The sequence below is a fragment of the Heloderma suspectum genome, chromosome 8 (genome assembly GCF_057233095.1).
Source record: "Heloderma suspectum isolate Gila_16-S chromosome 8, 16-S_ref, whole genome shotgun sequence".
NCBI classification, from domain to species: Eukaryota; Metazoa; Chordata; class Lepidosauria; order Squamata; family Helodermatidae; genus Heloderma; species Heloderma suspectum.
Genome location: NC_139465.1, coordinates 47,419,197 through 47,433,476, shown reverse-complemented (window position 1 = coordinate 47,433,476; position 14,280 = coordinate 47,419,197). Strand labels below are relative to the sequence as shown.

The following is a 14,280-nucleotide window of genomic DNA, read 5'->3' as shown; positions in this document are numbered from 1 at the left end:
GAAACAATCCTAAACCAGGGACGGCTGCTCATTTTTTTTTAATGATGCAGAAAACACATGGAAATATGGCATTTAGCCTTGTAGAGAGTACCCTCCTCTTTGGGTTGGAGGGTGAAGGGGACAGGCACTGTTTTCTTCTAAGCAGACATGCAGAAACCTTGCCTCACTAACTTCTGAATATGCTTAAAATCAGTAATAATCACACTTTGGCTTTTGGCCATGCCCACAGCATTTCCCATCTCTAGGGCCTCCAGGAAAGAGTTCAGCAGTTGACTTTCTACCTGTTATGGAGTTGTGAAAAGCCAGGACTCCTCGGGCCTTGGCAGGAATGTCCTGCCCTTAGAAACATGATGGTGGACCTGCTACCGCTGTGCTCTTGCCCAGGTCAGGAAGCAATCCTAAGAGCATGAATAGCAAGAGCTCCAAATGGGCAGCTACTCCAGATCCCTCCCCCAACCTGGTGCCCTCCAGATGTGTTGGACTGCAACTCCCATAGTTCCCAGCCAGCATGGGAATGACGTGGACAGTGTTCACAAAAGTTTATGCTAGAATAAATTTGTTAGTCTTTATGGTGCCACAAGACTCTTTGCAGCTTCTCTTGGTGCCCCAAACCCCAAGGACTGAGAGCACACATACTGCTAAGAATCTCCTTCACTGACCACTAGCCTCTTCCCTATAGCTATTCAAGGCAGGAGCAACCATTTGCCTTGCAGATGCAGCTGCGATTCTCACGGGACAGGACAGTTTGCCTCTTCTCTCGTGGCTCAACGGCAGCCCATTGCCGAAGGGAGCCTGTCCAACGTCCTCCACTGGCGCGGTGCCTTTTGATCACAGGCTGCCAGATGCTGCCTGCTGCTACTGCCATGACTCTGGTTCCCATTTACCTGCAATCCACTCACAAAGGAAGGCCCTGCATCACCACAGAGACAGGGCTTGGTGAAAACGACAGAAAGAACCAGAGAGGGTGTTTTCATTCTACTCCAAATCTCTAGACCAGCCTTCCCCAACCCGGCACCCTCCAGATGTGTTGGGACTACAACTCCCAGCATTCCCAGCCAGCATGGCTGAGAGTTGTAGTGCAACACATCCAGAGGGCGCCAGCTTGGGGAAGGCTGCTCACATCACCTTGCCCAGTGACAACCTAATGTGAAAGCAGGGAAGGATGGAAACGCGCAGAACCAGGAAGAGCATTTCCCAAGGAGTGGGTCACCGGAATGGCAAGGATGTAAGAGCAGCCCTGCTGGATCCATCTAGCCCAGTCTCCCGTTTCCAATGGTGTCCAGTCAGATGCCTCTGGGAAATGCACAGAGAAAGCGTGAAGGCAACATTCCCTGCAGCCCCCAACACTCAGAGGTATAGTGTTTCTGAACATGGAGGTTCTATTTAGTCGTCATAGTGAACTAGACATCTCGTGCTCAGACGCACCAGCATCTCTACAAGCACAACCACTTCAGAGTTGCATGGTGCAAATTGAAAGTGCGCCACTTGACATAACAGACAAGAGTGATCGCCTCATACTCTGCAACCAAACCATCAGTCTAGCAACTGTCAAGTTTTGCCCAATACAACTGTTTTCTCTTTATGTGATAAAGACTTCTTCAGAAGATGATTTTTACCTCATCCATTTCATGTCATCAAGAATAAATACCACAGGACAATAGCTGGTGTTCACTACATCAGAGAACCTGTCCTCACTGGATAAAGGGCTGCGGGGGGTGGAAGAAAGGTTTAACAGAAGTAAATATTTCCCATGTGACACCACATAAAACCACCCAGGATTACTTGACCACACTGGACTTCAATACTTTGGATCCTCAAGGAACCCTCTCCACATAAGACCTGAACCCCAGTGCTTATGCAGCAGAAACTCCCCGTGCCGCAGAGGATACCAGACTATTTGTGGGGGTGCTAGCCAGGGCTGCTGGATATAGTTGCTGCCTCATGCTAAGTGCCCCCCCCCCACAGCTGTACATAATTCCACAGGGATGTGACCAACTGTAGACAAGCCCTCTTTCTGGAAATCGCATCTTCTGACCACTGATGAACGTAACCTTTACTTTGAAGATAAAAGGGCTTGCATTTGGCACCACTTGCTAGACAGCAGTAATGTGTGAAACAACTCTTGGAGAATGTTGGCAACCTGGGAGAAATATTACAAGTCTCTCCTGCCTCCTTACCCAATGTTACACTCTGCAGCATCTCACGCCTAGCACCTGCTCCCACTGACTCCACTTTGTCTCAACAGCTTCCTGTTTGGTGCTGAGAAGACCATCCCGAGGCCACTTCCTCCCACCAGTTTCCTCAGCCTGCTATTGATCGAGCCCTACAGCTTCCAAAAGAGCATGCTGTTCACTCCCCCTGCCCCACATATTCCCACCCAGGGCTACCTCACAACGTGGTGGTACCCAGCACCTTTAGCAGAATCTAACCACTCCCCAAAGAAAAGACAACCACCAGGGTCATCCCTGCTTGAAGGCTGCAGATATGGTAGCAGGGCAAAATCCAGTAATGCACAAGGAGAGAAGACAAACAATGCCCTTTCCCCCAGAGAGACTGAAAAAGGAAGAAAAACTGTCTGGGCAGACTGGCCCTGCACAAGGAATTTCTGGATCTGCTAAGCAGGAAGGCAGGCTGATTTCCAGCGGATTCCAGAATCACGAAAGCTCTAGGAGTCTAGACCATCTGGTTCAAAATGCAGCTTAACCTCCAGCAAATAAACTGTAACAAACATTCCTTAGTCCAAAATACTCATGAAGATGTGAACCATCACAAATCAAAATCACATCCTGGAAAACTCTCCCTCCCTCCCTACCCTCCCACCCCACTTCTAAAATGGTGTTCAGATCAAGCTTGTAGCTCAAAACCACTGGATGACATACACTACGACAGTCAGAAAGTGCTACCCAGGAGGCTTCCCAGCACCAGTCACCAGCCACGTCCCTCATCTCCCACAGCTGCCTCCGCAACCGCCTAGTCCAACCTTCCCCAACTTGGTGCCTCATCAAGCGTATTCCTAGCCGTTGGCCCTGCTGGCTGGGGATGATGGGAGTTTTAATCCAACACCTCTGGAGGGCACCAGGATGGGGAAGGCCGATTGGTTAGCTATATTGTGGGTCCCTCTGGTTATTCTGACAAAATAGTTTATTTGAAAAGCAGCATTTCTGCTCTTCAGAAATTGGTCCAATTTAAGATTAGAATGGCAGTACCAGACCACCTTACGTGTCTCCTGAGAAACCTGTACGAGGGTCAAGAAGCAACAGTAAGAACCGGACATGGAACAACTGATTGGTTCAAAATTGGGAAAGGAGTACGACAAGGCTGCATATTGTCGCCCTGCTTATTTAACTTATATGCAGAGTACATCAAGAGAAACGCCGGGTTGGATGAATTACAGGTCGGAATTAAGATTGCCGGGAGAATTATCAACAACCTCAGATACGCAGATGATACCACCCTAATGGCAGAAAGTGAAGAGGATCTAAAGAGCCTCTTGTTGAGGGTGGAAGAGGAGAGTGCAAAAGCTGGTTTGAAACGCAACATTAAAAAAACTAAGATCATGGCATCTGGCCCCATCACTTCCTGGCATATAGAAGGGGAAGAAATGGAAGCAGTGACAGATTTTACTTTCTTGGGCTCCAAGATCACCGCAGACGGTGACTGTAGCCATGAAATTAAAAGACGCTTGCTCCTTGGGAGGAAAGCTATGGCCAACCTAGACAGCATAGTAAGAAGCAGAGACATCACCTTGCCGACAAAGGTCCGTCTAATCAAAGCTATGGTTTTCCCAGTAGCAACGTATGGCTGTGAGAGCTGGACTCTAAGGAAGGCTGAGCACCAAAAAATCGATGCTTTCGAACTGTGGTGCTGGAAAAGACTCTTACGAGTCCCCTGGACTGCAAGGAGGTCAAATCAGTCCATCCTAAAGGAAATCAACCCTGACTGCTCATTGAAAGGACAGATACTGAAGGTGAAGCTCAAATATTTTGCCCACCAAATGCAAAGAGAAAACTCTCTGGAAAAGACCCTGATGCTGGGAAAGACTGAAGGCAAAAGGAGAAGGGGACAGCAGAGGATGAGATGGCTAGATAGCATCACCGATGCAATGAATACGGACTTGAGCACGCTCCGGGAGAGAGCGCAGGACAGGAAGGCCTGGGGTGCTATGGTCCATGGTGTCACGAAGAGTCGGACATGACTGAACGACTGAACAACAACAACGAAGATTAGAATGACTTAACTGGTGCATACGCTCAAATTTTTGGCCCAGTCCAGACATAACTGCAAACATTACTTGTTTGCAAATCATGCGTGCGTGCTCCCCCCCCTCCCTGCCCCCACCCAATCTTCCACACACAAGGGGCGAACTCCCATTTGTACAACCCAGCTTGCTGCCTTGGAACAAACTGCAAGCTGCAACTCCCAGCATTCCCAGCCTGCACGTTCCCAGCCGTTGGCTGTGCTGGCCAGGAATGACGGGGATTTTCAGATTCAACACGCTGCAGTTTGTTGAAGCTGAGACTCAAAGCGTCTGCTGTCCTGGCTTCACACAGGGGAAGGAAAGAGAGTGGGAAGTCCACACATGGCTCATGCTTGTAAAGAACGAAACAAGTCAGCAACTTCGTAGCGGACATGGCTTTTCTGGCAACTTGAGGGGCCGTCTTTGTCACTGCCGGCAACAAAGAGAGCGCCAGTGTGGTTAGAGTTAGAGTTCCGGACAAGGACTGGGGAGACCTGGATTCCAATCCTCAGTCAGCCATGAAGCTCACTAGGAGACTTTGGGCTAGTCACTGACTCTCTTCCTAACCTACAGGTTCGTTGAAAGGATAAGATGGAAACGTGCTTTGGGCTCCTTGGAGGAAAAGAGGCGGGATGTAAATGTAGCAAACAAATAAAATAAAAAATAAAGCACTGCTCAGCCAGCCCCTCGCCATCACCTTGGTTTTCTGGCACGGGTTGAGCCCTAGCTGCAACGGGCAGCGTTAGCATCACCACACAGCATCCCGGGATAGCTGCTGGGGTCCCAGTGCCCCCGCAGGGCTCCGGAACAACACCGGCCCTAGGTCTCCCCACCATTTCTTCCTGGCCCATTGCTCTGAGCAGCTGCACCTAGTCACTGTTTGAAATCCCCCACAATGCCCCGGCACTGCTCAGAGCACTGTTGACACTCACGGCTATGGCTGCCGCCGCCGCTGCTGCAGCTAGGGTCTGCTAGGAAGGGGTTCACCTCTTCGCCCTCAGACTGGAGCTGGCTCTGCAAGGGGGACTGTCAGTCGATTCCCACAGTCCATACGCCAACCTGTCTGGAGGACTGCACTTGTAGCTGTTCTGCTTCAAGGAAAAACTCTTCCTGCTGAAGAACCTGAGACCATTTATAAATACATCACCTCAAAAAAATACCATGAACATGCTGTCTATTACAGCACTGCCCTTTATCTGCTGGAGGATAAGGCCACCTACTGAGCTCATAGGAAGCTGCCTTACTCAAGAGTCAGATCCTTGGTCCACCCGGATTTTTGACACGGACAGGCAGCAATGGGCCTCCAGGCAGCACTTTTTGTACACCTACCTGGAGATGCCAAAGATTTATGAACCCGGGACCTTCTACATGCAAAGCAAGGGCTACAGCCTGAGCTACAGCCCCTCCCTCTTGGACCCTAATAGCAATAAAGCTGCATGGACATAAGCGGGCAGGTTGGTTTGTGCAGAAGAATAAGCGAGTAACTGCACAGACGCCAAGTATGTTAATTCTCAGGAAATGGCATGCTGCATAGCAGCTGAAGGAGCGAGTGTAAATTCAGTGCGTGCACTAGGAAAGTGAGTCAGTCCATTTGGAGGCCACATGGCATGTTCTTCATTTCACCAGATTACGCAGCAAACGCTCTCCTGGCTGCTCCCATTTTTGCTCTCCCCCCCATGCAACTGATATACAATGGACTCCACTGCACCTCCAGAGCCTGCATTTTTCCAAAGTCCTCTCAGCATGCTCTGTGAGTGGCCCTATCTTGTGCTCTGGGGAGCCAGGGCCTTCAAAGGCACAGTTGTCCTGGCCACGGAAGCATCCATTCCTCCAGCAGGATGAGCTCAGTCACTCAACAGTCTGCCTTTCATTCCTCACTGAACTTGCCTTCCTCCTCCGGCTCTCTGCTAGACAAACAAGTTGCCATGTCTGCAGCCAAGCCTCCCTGGAAAGTATTTTCAAAATGTCTGTTTCCTACTGGGGGGTGGGGACGATGACAAACAGCCACACACAGAGCTCTCCATCTGCCACCTCCTGGGCTGAAATAACTGGAAGTGAGAAATGATGCCCCGGGGCCACCAGGAGGTGGCAGGTAGGGCTGCCCCTCCCCTGGGAGTGAGGGAGAAAGAGAATTCCTGAGGCCTGCCAGGGGCATCCCTGCCAATTCTTCTGCCCTTATCACCCATAACTCACATTCGATCCACCCCCAATCCCATCCCCCTACAGTCAAGGCCTGAAATGAACCAGAATGGAATTGAACCAATTCTCTTACCCATCTTGCTGTGCAAATTGGATTCCAACTGACCGGCTATCAGCTACAGCTCCGTGGCAGGGAATGAGCTTTACCCAGAAGGGCCCATGTGGAATCCGTGGCATCGCCAAGTTGGAGAGGGACAGACTCCTGACTGAAACCCTGGAGAGCCCCTGCCAGTCAAAGTGGACAATACTGGGAGAGATGGACCAAGAGTCTGACTTGGTGTAAGGCAGCTACTGACGACGCCTGGCTAGGAGGGACTTCTTGCTTTGCGTTACATTTCTGTCTTTAAAGAGTTTTACGCAACCAAGTGGAATTTGAGGCTGTTCAATGTTTTTAAATGTTTTCTTTACAAGACTGTTTCTAAAAACACCTACAAACACAAACATTCACCTATTTGCTGAGTAGATCATAGAGATCTGTAATCCTGTTCTACAAAGAGCCACCGTTGGGGGCCACTTCAATAAATGCACTGCGGAGTCTAGGAAACTATTCCCAAGGGCACCGCAACTCTGGGGAAGGGTGCCCGTGCGCACGTACACACAGGCACTCACGGGCCAAACCTTTCCTGCTGTGTGTACAGAGAGAGAGTACACTGTCTGTAGTCTCTAACTCCACCTTCCCCAACTTGGCATACTCCAGATGTGTTGAACTACAACTCCCACCATTCCCAGCCACCCTGGCATGATCTTTGAATGCAAAAGGTAGTGTGAATGAATTTTACTGCTAACCATTAATAGCCAAAGCCAAAAAAGGAATTATTTGCTTCTGAGTTATGTCAGCTCACACACTTTTAAGCTAGTCTCCACAACCTTAAGAGCCAGAAACTTATTTTTTTAAAATAAAGTGAGGGCTGATATTCTCAGAATGTTGCACTTTGCACCCAGTACCACCTTCTGCACTTGGGAGCAACCTGGGAACACACAGAGCTTCCTTTGTGTTTAGGGTGACTTTGAGGGTAAACCAGCACGGGGTGGGGCTGGGTCGGGGGAGAGATATGGCTCCCAAGCCCTTTAACCCAGGGCTTCGTCCATTCTGTCACTTAGTAAGCCATGATGGGGCTAAGCACACAGGGGGATGGGGGCTTCATTCCCTGTGGCCAGTTTCACCAGAGGAAGGAGCAGGCTGATCGTGCGCATGTCTCGAAGGGCACACTTCAACTCTCCCCCAGCCTGTTTTAGACCTTCAGCCACGCTGGGGAGGCTAGGTTCCCCCCCCCCCGCCCCCCAGATCCTGGAACCCAATGAGACACTGGACGATGGCCCTACTGAGACTTATTTTGGAAGGCTGCTTTGTCCATCCCACTAACACAGAGAGAACAGAGAAGTACCTAAAATGCTGCATTTCCATGTTCAAATTTAGCACAAAACACCATCTTCTTAGAATGCCACGTCTAGGCTACTACACACACTCAAGTGGGCAAATGTGTTTGCTGCCACGCTGCAGGCATTTTGGAGGAGATGCTCAGGGAGAGCCCCATGTTTGGTGCAAGGCCAGCTACTGCCCGTTTCAAAAGGTACAGCAAGGTGGCACAGGGCCAGCTCTCCTTGGCCAGATGCCTACACAGCCAAGCCACAACCCAGCCAGCACTGGAGGGGCACCTCTCCCCAGGCCCACGGCAGGGATACTGCGCCAGTGGTGCCCAACTGGCTGTGGCCACGCTCAGACCTGCCTGACAGTCTAGCCAGCAAGCTGGGTTCCTGTTCTTCTTACACAGCAGGGTCCTTCCTTGGAAGCAGCTCCTCCAGGGTGGTTCCATCATGTCCCAAGGGAGGAAGGATGACCGGTAGCCCTCCCTCCTAGACTCCTACTGACAGCTGCCCAGGCAAAAGAGGCAGGAGGTGGGGAGGGAGCAGCCATGGCTGGTCCCTGGTTTGCCACATCACCAGGTTTGGACTTAGCAGGAGAGACTCTTTGGTATCTTGCTTCCCTTCCAAACGTAAGAAGATCAAGGGTAGCTTCAATCCAGATCCCGAGTTTGGAACGACACCACCCCTTTCCCTCGCTCTCCCTACCAGATTCCTTTCAGGATGAACTTTAGGCGACTGAATCTATCGGCAGGATTTCAAGACCCTCCTCCTGGACCGCTTTTGGGAGGACAGAAGTGATGCTCACCTGTCGGAGTGCTGGACTACGGCAGCTATCATCCCCAGCCAGCATGGCCATGCAGGCTGAGTATGCTGGGGGTTGTAGTCCAGCACATCTGAAGAGTGCCAGGTTAGGGAAAGGCTGATCCACACCAGCCAACTGAATGCTCTGGAGCATCTCCCCCATCACACACACACAATCACACACAGAGAGCTTCCCTGCACGCAGAGAGGCTCAGGTGGGGATCATTACAATTAATAGGCTCCCAACGGGATTTTGTGGATTACCAGGAGTTCCATTTGGTGCAATAAACAAGGTGCTTTTCATGTTATAATTTTGCATTCTGGAATGGGATTGGGGAGTTTTAAAGTCAGAATTCTGAACAACAGACATCACACACGTGCCTTTCTCTTTCTTGCACCCATCTGTGGCTCCCTTTGGCCCTGTTGGAGAAGGAGACCATGCAAATCCAAATGGCCCACAAGTGAAGGAGGAGGATGCTGGCTGCCACATTCCAAGCAGCTGTAGAGACAGAGAGCGGGAAAAGATTTTCCATTTCCTCATGGCCTAATGCCTAAATATATCGCTGCAGGGTTATTTATAACACCTGTGTGAGGGGAGCAAGACAAATAGAAACTGGATTTCCCTCTCAGGCAAGATATAAACAGCCACCACTCCCACCAAAGCTTGGGATGACACTATACTAGGCCAACACAATCTATGCAGGTTTACGATGCTTTACTGAGAAAAGCATCAACCAAAGGCCTTTCCAAACATATGCTCAAACACAGGAGAAGCACTGCTGAGTCACAAAGATGCAACATACTGTGTGCACACCTGCAAGATTTTTCAAAACGTAGTTACTACAGCTTTAAAGGGGGGATCAGACATATTCACAGGGGATCAGCCAATTGGCAGCTACTCGTCAAGGTAGCTATTGGGGATCTCCAGGTTCAGAGGCAAGATGTCGCTCCATGCTGGCTGCTGGGGAACAACGCTGGGAGGGGGCCGTGAGCTTCCCAGAGGCCATCTTGCTGGCCACTGGATGAGAAGCACCTTTGGTGTGATCCAGCAAGGCTCTGACAATGTCCTTATGAAGACAGAAATAGGGATGCATGAGACTTTCGTTTTTGCTCGCAACACCAGCAAGCATACCCCATTGAAAGCGCCGAACACGAGTGCAAGCACACGTCCACCCCAATATTTACAAATTGTTGAACACATGTTCGCATTCCACCTTGTTCCCATCTTGTTTGATTTGCGCCAATTTCTTCAGTAGAGTGAGTCGGCCTCACTTTAGTCTATCAAAGAAATTTGTGCAAATTTGGGGAGGTTTGCAAAACTCTGCCATTTGATTGCTGCTCAATTTATGCAAGTTTCCTGTTCATACAGAGCAAGCAGCGATCAAAAACGCAAGCAGGAACCAAGCAGGAGACAAGCAGCGAGATGATGTTTGGAGGATCCTGGCCATCTTGAACATCACTCCTTCACCTGTCCCTGGACAGAAATAACGCTTCTACCGCAGCGGGGTCACTTTGAACAGCCTTCCCTGCCTGGTGCCCTCCGGACAGGTTGAACTGCAACTCCCCGCATCCCCAAACGGGAGGTTAAAAGCACTCTCGCTGTGTTTCACTCCAATACACCTACCAGGTCCAGCCCTGCATGTGTCCACGCTTCATGCACAGGCACCCACGGGCAGAGCTATGTTATGTTATGTTGAGATGTCAGTGGGTGGGGCTACTCAGAGCAGCCCCACTCCTGCTCGCTTGCTGAGTTTCACCACTTTGCATAACACCTGAATAGGGCTTCACTGAAAACTCCATCATTGCCGTGCCTCAAATTCCAGGCTCCGGAGAACAAGCTGACATTCAAGGCCCACTGTGACACGTTTGCAAGGCACTTCCAAGTTAAAATCTCTTGCATCCGCTGGGACTTAGACTCCATTGTTACAGCAGAGGAGGTATCCAGAGCACAGTCTGGCCCAGTTTTGTTGGATGAGCTTCACTTGGTAGAGCTCAAGAATACTGACAAGGTGCTTGGAGAGGCTCAAGCAACCACTTCTACATTGGATCTTTGCCCCTCCTGGCTTATAAAAACAGGCAGGGAGGGAACATCAGCTGGACCAGGGAGGTTCTTAATGCCTCCTTGTGAGAGGGAGTGATCCCAGGCCACTTGGAAGAGGAAGTAGTGAGACCACTCCTGAATAATTCTTCCCTAGACCTGGAAGATCTTAATAACAAATGCTCCTTTCCTGGGCAAGGTCCTTGAGCAGGTAGATGGCAACCAGGTCCAGATGCTCTTGGATGAGACCAATTATCTGGGCCCATTACAGTTGCCGTTCAGGCCAGGTTTAGGCACGGAAACAGCCTTGGTCGCCCTGTATGATGACCTATGTCAGGAGAGAGACGGGGAGTGTGCCCCTGCTGATTCTCACTGATCTCTTGGCGGCTTTCAATACTATCAACCATGGTATCCCTCTGGGATTATAGTCTGAGTTGGGAGTGGGAGGCACTGCATCGCAGTGGTTTCGCTCCTACTTGGATGGTCGGCTCCAGAAGTTGTTGCTTGGGAGATATTGCTCAGCCCCATGGATGCTCCAGCATGGAGTTCCGCAGGGAGCAGTTTTGTCCCCCATGCTATTTAACAGCTACATGAAACCGTTGAGTGGGCTCATGCAGAGTTTTGGAATGTGTTGCCATCACTATGCTGATAACACACAGCTCTACTTCTCCTTTTCATCTTCATCAGGTGAGGATGTGGATGTGCTAGATCGGTGGCTGGCTGTGACAATGGACTGGATGAGGGCTAATACACTGAAGCTCAATCCAAGCAAGACTGAAATGCTGTTAGCGGGTGGTTGTTCTGACCAGATGGAGGGTGTTTAACATGTTCTAGAGGGGGCTGCATTCTCCTGAAGGAACAGGTTCGTAGCTGGGGAGTTCTTCTAGAGCCATCTTTGTCTCTGGAAACTCAGATAATCTCAGTGACATGGACTGCCTTCTACCAGCTTCAGCTGATGGCCCAGCTATGCCCCTATCTGGACAGGGATAACCTGGCTTCAGTAGTGTATGCTCTGGTAACTTCCACGTTAGATTACTGCAATGTTGCCCTGTATGTTTCCCAGCCCCATTCAAGGGGTTGGTTTTATCCTTACACGGCTCAGGATCGCAATGCCTGATGGAGCACTTCTCCCAATATTAACCTACCCAGAGACTATGCGGAGAGCGCCAGGATGGGAAAGGCTAGACTAGGCTGTAAGGTTCTCCAAGTGGGCTGCAACACAGACGGCTGCCTGCAACAACAACCAGCAGGAGTGCTGCTAGGCCTGGGGTCAAGCCCTGAATTGCTCTGAATCCCAGATCAATTCCACAGAGCCCTGGGCGTACATTGGTGCCAATGGAAGCTTTGTTCCTCAGCTCAATTGCCATGCAGGGAGAATGGGCAATTAACACATGCTGCAACATCCCATCTTCCCCTATATGGCAGTTAAGGTTAGAAATAACTTTTCCTATTGGTTTGGGATAAACTGGTTCAGGGGTACAAATTAATTGGAGATTTTATTTGAATTGATTTGGATGAGAAACTAATTGGCTAGCTTCATAGAATAGTAATAGGGTTGGAAGGGGCCTATAAGACCATCGAGTCCAAGCCCAGCTTTGGTCCTGTGAAATTCAAATAAATAAATCCTAGTAATCCCTTCCAAATTTGCATATGTAAATACAAATTAGCATGTGCAGATTTTATGCAGATTTGTGTCCTATGTGCCTAGACACTTAAAAGATTCAAGTGCCTAGCAACCACCTGACAACTGGAGCCCTGTTCAGAATCCTTTGGCGACAGGGTTTTGGAAATACTGCAAGTCCCCCCTGCCCCATTATAATCCTTAAATTGTCTTTCAAAGACAATTAGGAGATTTGGGGCAAGATGTCACCAGTATGCTGATGACACCCAGCTCTGTTTCTCAGTGACATTTGAATTGGGAGAGGCCGTGCACGCTCTGAACTGGTGCCTGGATGCAGTTATGGCTTGGATGAGGGCCAATAAACTGAAGCTGAATCCTGATAAGGCAGAGACCCTATCGGTGGGTGGTTCCCAAGTCTGGGTATTAGGCTGTGCGCATGTTCTGGATGGGTTGCACTCCCTCTGAAGAAACATGCACATAGCTTGGGGGTGCTCCTGGATCCATCTCTGTCACTGGAGGCCCAGGTGACCTCAGTGACCCAGAACACCCATTACTGTTCCTGGATAGGAACAGCCTAGCTACGGTGAGCCATGCACGAGTAACCTCATGATTAGACTACTGTGATGTGCTCTATGTGGGGCTGCCTTTGTGCCTGGTTCAGAAGTTGCAGCTAGTGCAGAATGCAGCAGCTAGGGTGCTCTGGTCACATAACACCTGTGCTAAAAGAACTGCACTGGCTGCCTATTAGCTGCCATGCAATGTGCAAGATTAAGTTATTGTCATACAAAGTCCTAAACAACTTGGGACCAGGATATCTAGCAGACCACCTTCCCCTATATATACACAGCTGACCAGGGGGAGGGGGGGAGAGAGAGAGAAGGCCTTGCTGGTCATTCTGAACCAAGACAAAATGTCTCCACATAGTATCCTGTTAGGGGGCCTTCTTGGTGGTGGTGCCCACCCTCCGGAAAACCCACCCCCATGCAGTTTGGGAGGCAGAAAATGTGGTATGTTTCAAGTGCCTCCTGAAGACACACTTGTTCACCCAGGCTTTCTCTGGTTTGTAATTAATTGCAGTTAATCATATGCTGCTCCATCTTACTGCTCCTTGCATCGTTTTATATTGTTATTGCAACTTGTTTTTTAACAGTGTATTTTAAATGTGATTTGTAATATTTATATGTGAACTTCTTAGGGATTTTTATTATATTAAGTGGTATAAGTATTATTAATAACTAAATAATTGACCACCAATGCAAATAACACATCTAGGGATGGATATAGAGAGTGGAGCTAGGAAAGGCCAGGAGGAAAGCAAGATGGTGCAGTCTCTGAAAGATCTTGCTCTAGCTGGACACAGGAGGGGCGAGGCAGCAGCCCATTGCCTACTCCTGGGGATGGATGACTCTGCACTAAAAACAGCAGTCATTTTACTGCCACATTATCCATAATTCTGCACCAAGGAATTGGCGTTGAATAAATGATGCAAATCAAGACATTGCACACAGCTTTCCTTAACTGTATTCTTTACTCCAGTTCTGCTAATCACATGGAGGGACAAAGCATGCCACCCCAGTTCACAGGAAATCCTGCCCAGTCCAGGTCCAGCCAGCTCCACCGCCTCTAGCACCATTTCAGCCATCTGTCAGGGATGCTCTGACTTGGATTCCCGCATTGAGCAGGGGGTTGGACTCGATGGCCTTGTAGGCCCCTTCCAACCCTACTATTCTATGATTCTAAGACAGCCTCCCCAGCCAGAAGGACTGCCCGCACCTCCATTCAAGACTCCGTTCTGTCTTGGCACCAACACATTCCCCCACTGTAGCACACACAGTGCCTTGTACTCTAATATCCATATCCTCTTTAAGACAGACATCTCTTGGCTAACATACCTGTCTGCCAGAATAAACTGGCTATAATACAGAGAATGACAAAAAACATAAACAAAACTTTGATCCATAGTAACCTTTCTTTACATAAGACACAATGAAGGATCAAGGATTCTGCCAGGACAGAGCC

The 14,280-nt window shown here is 49.5% G+C and overlaps 1 protein-coding gene across 1 annotated transcript in view; it reads right to left on the bottom strand.

Annotated features, from left to right (window-relative positions):
* Positions 1 to 14,280, bottom strand: part of MTSS2 (MTSS I-BAR domain containing 2) — a 116,478-nt gene that overhangs the window by 96,391 nt on the left and 5,807 nt on the right. The gene's annotated exons all lie outside the window — the stretch shown is intronic.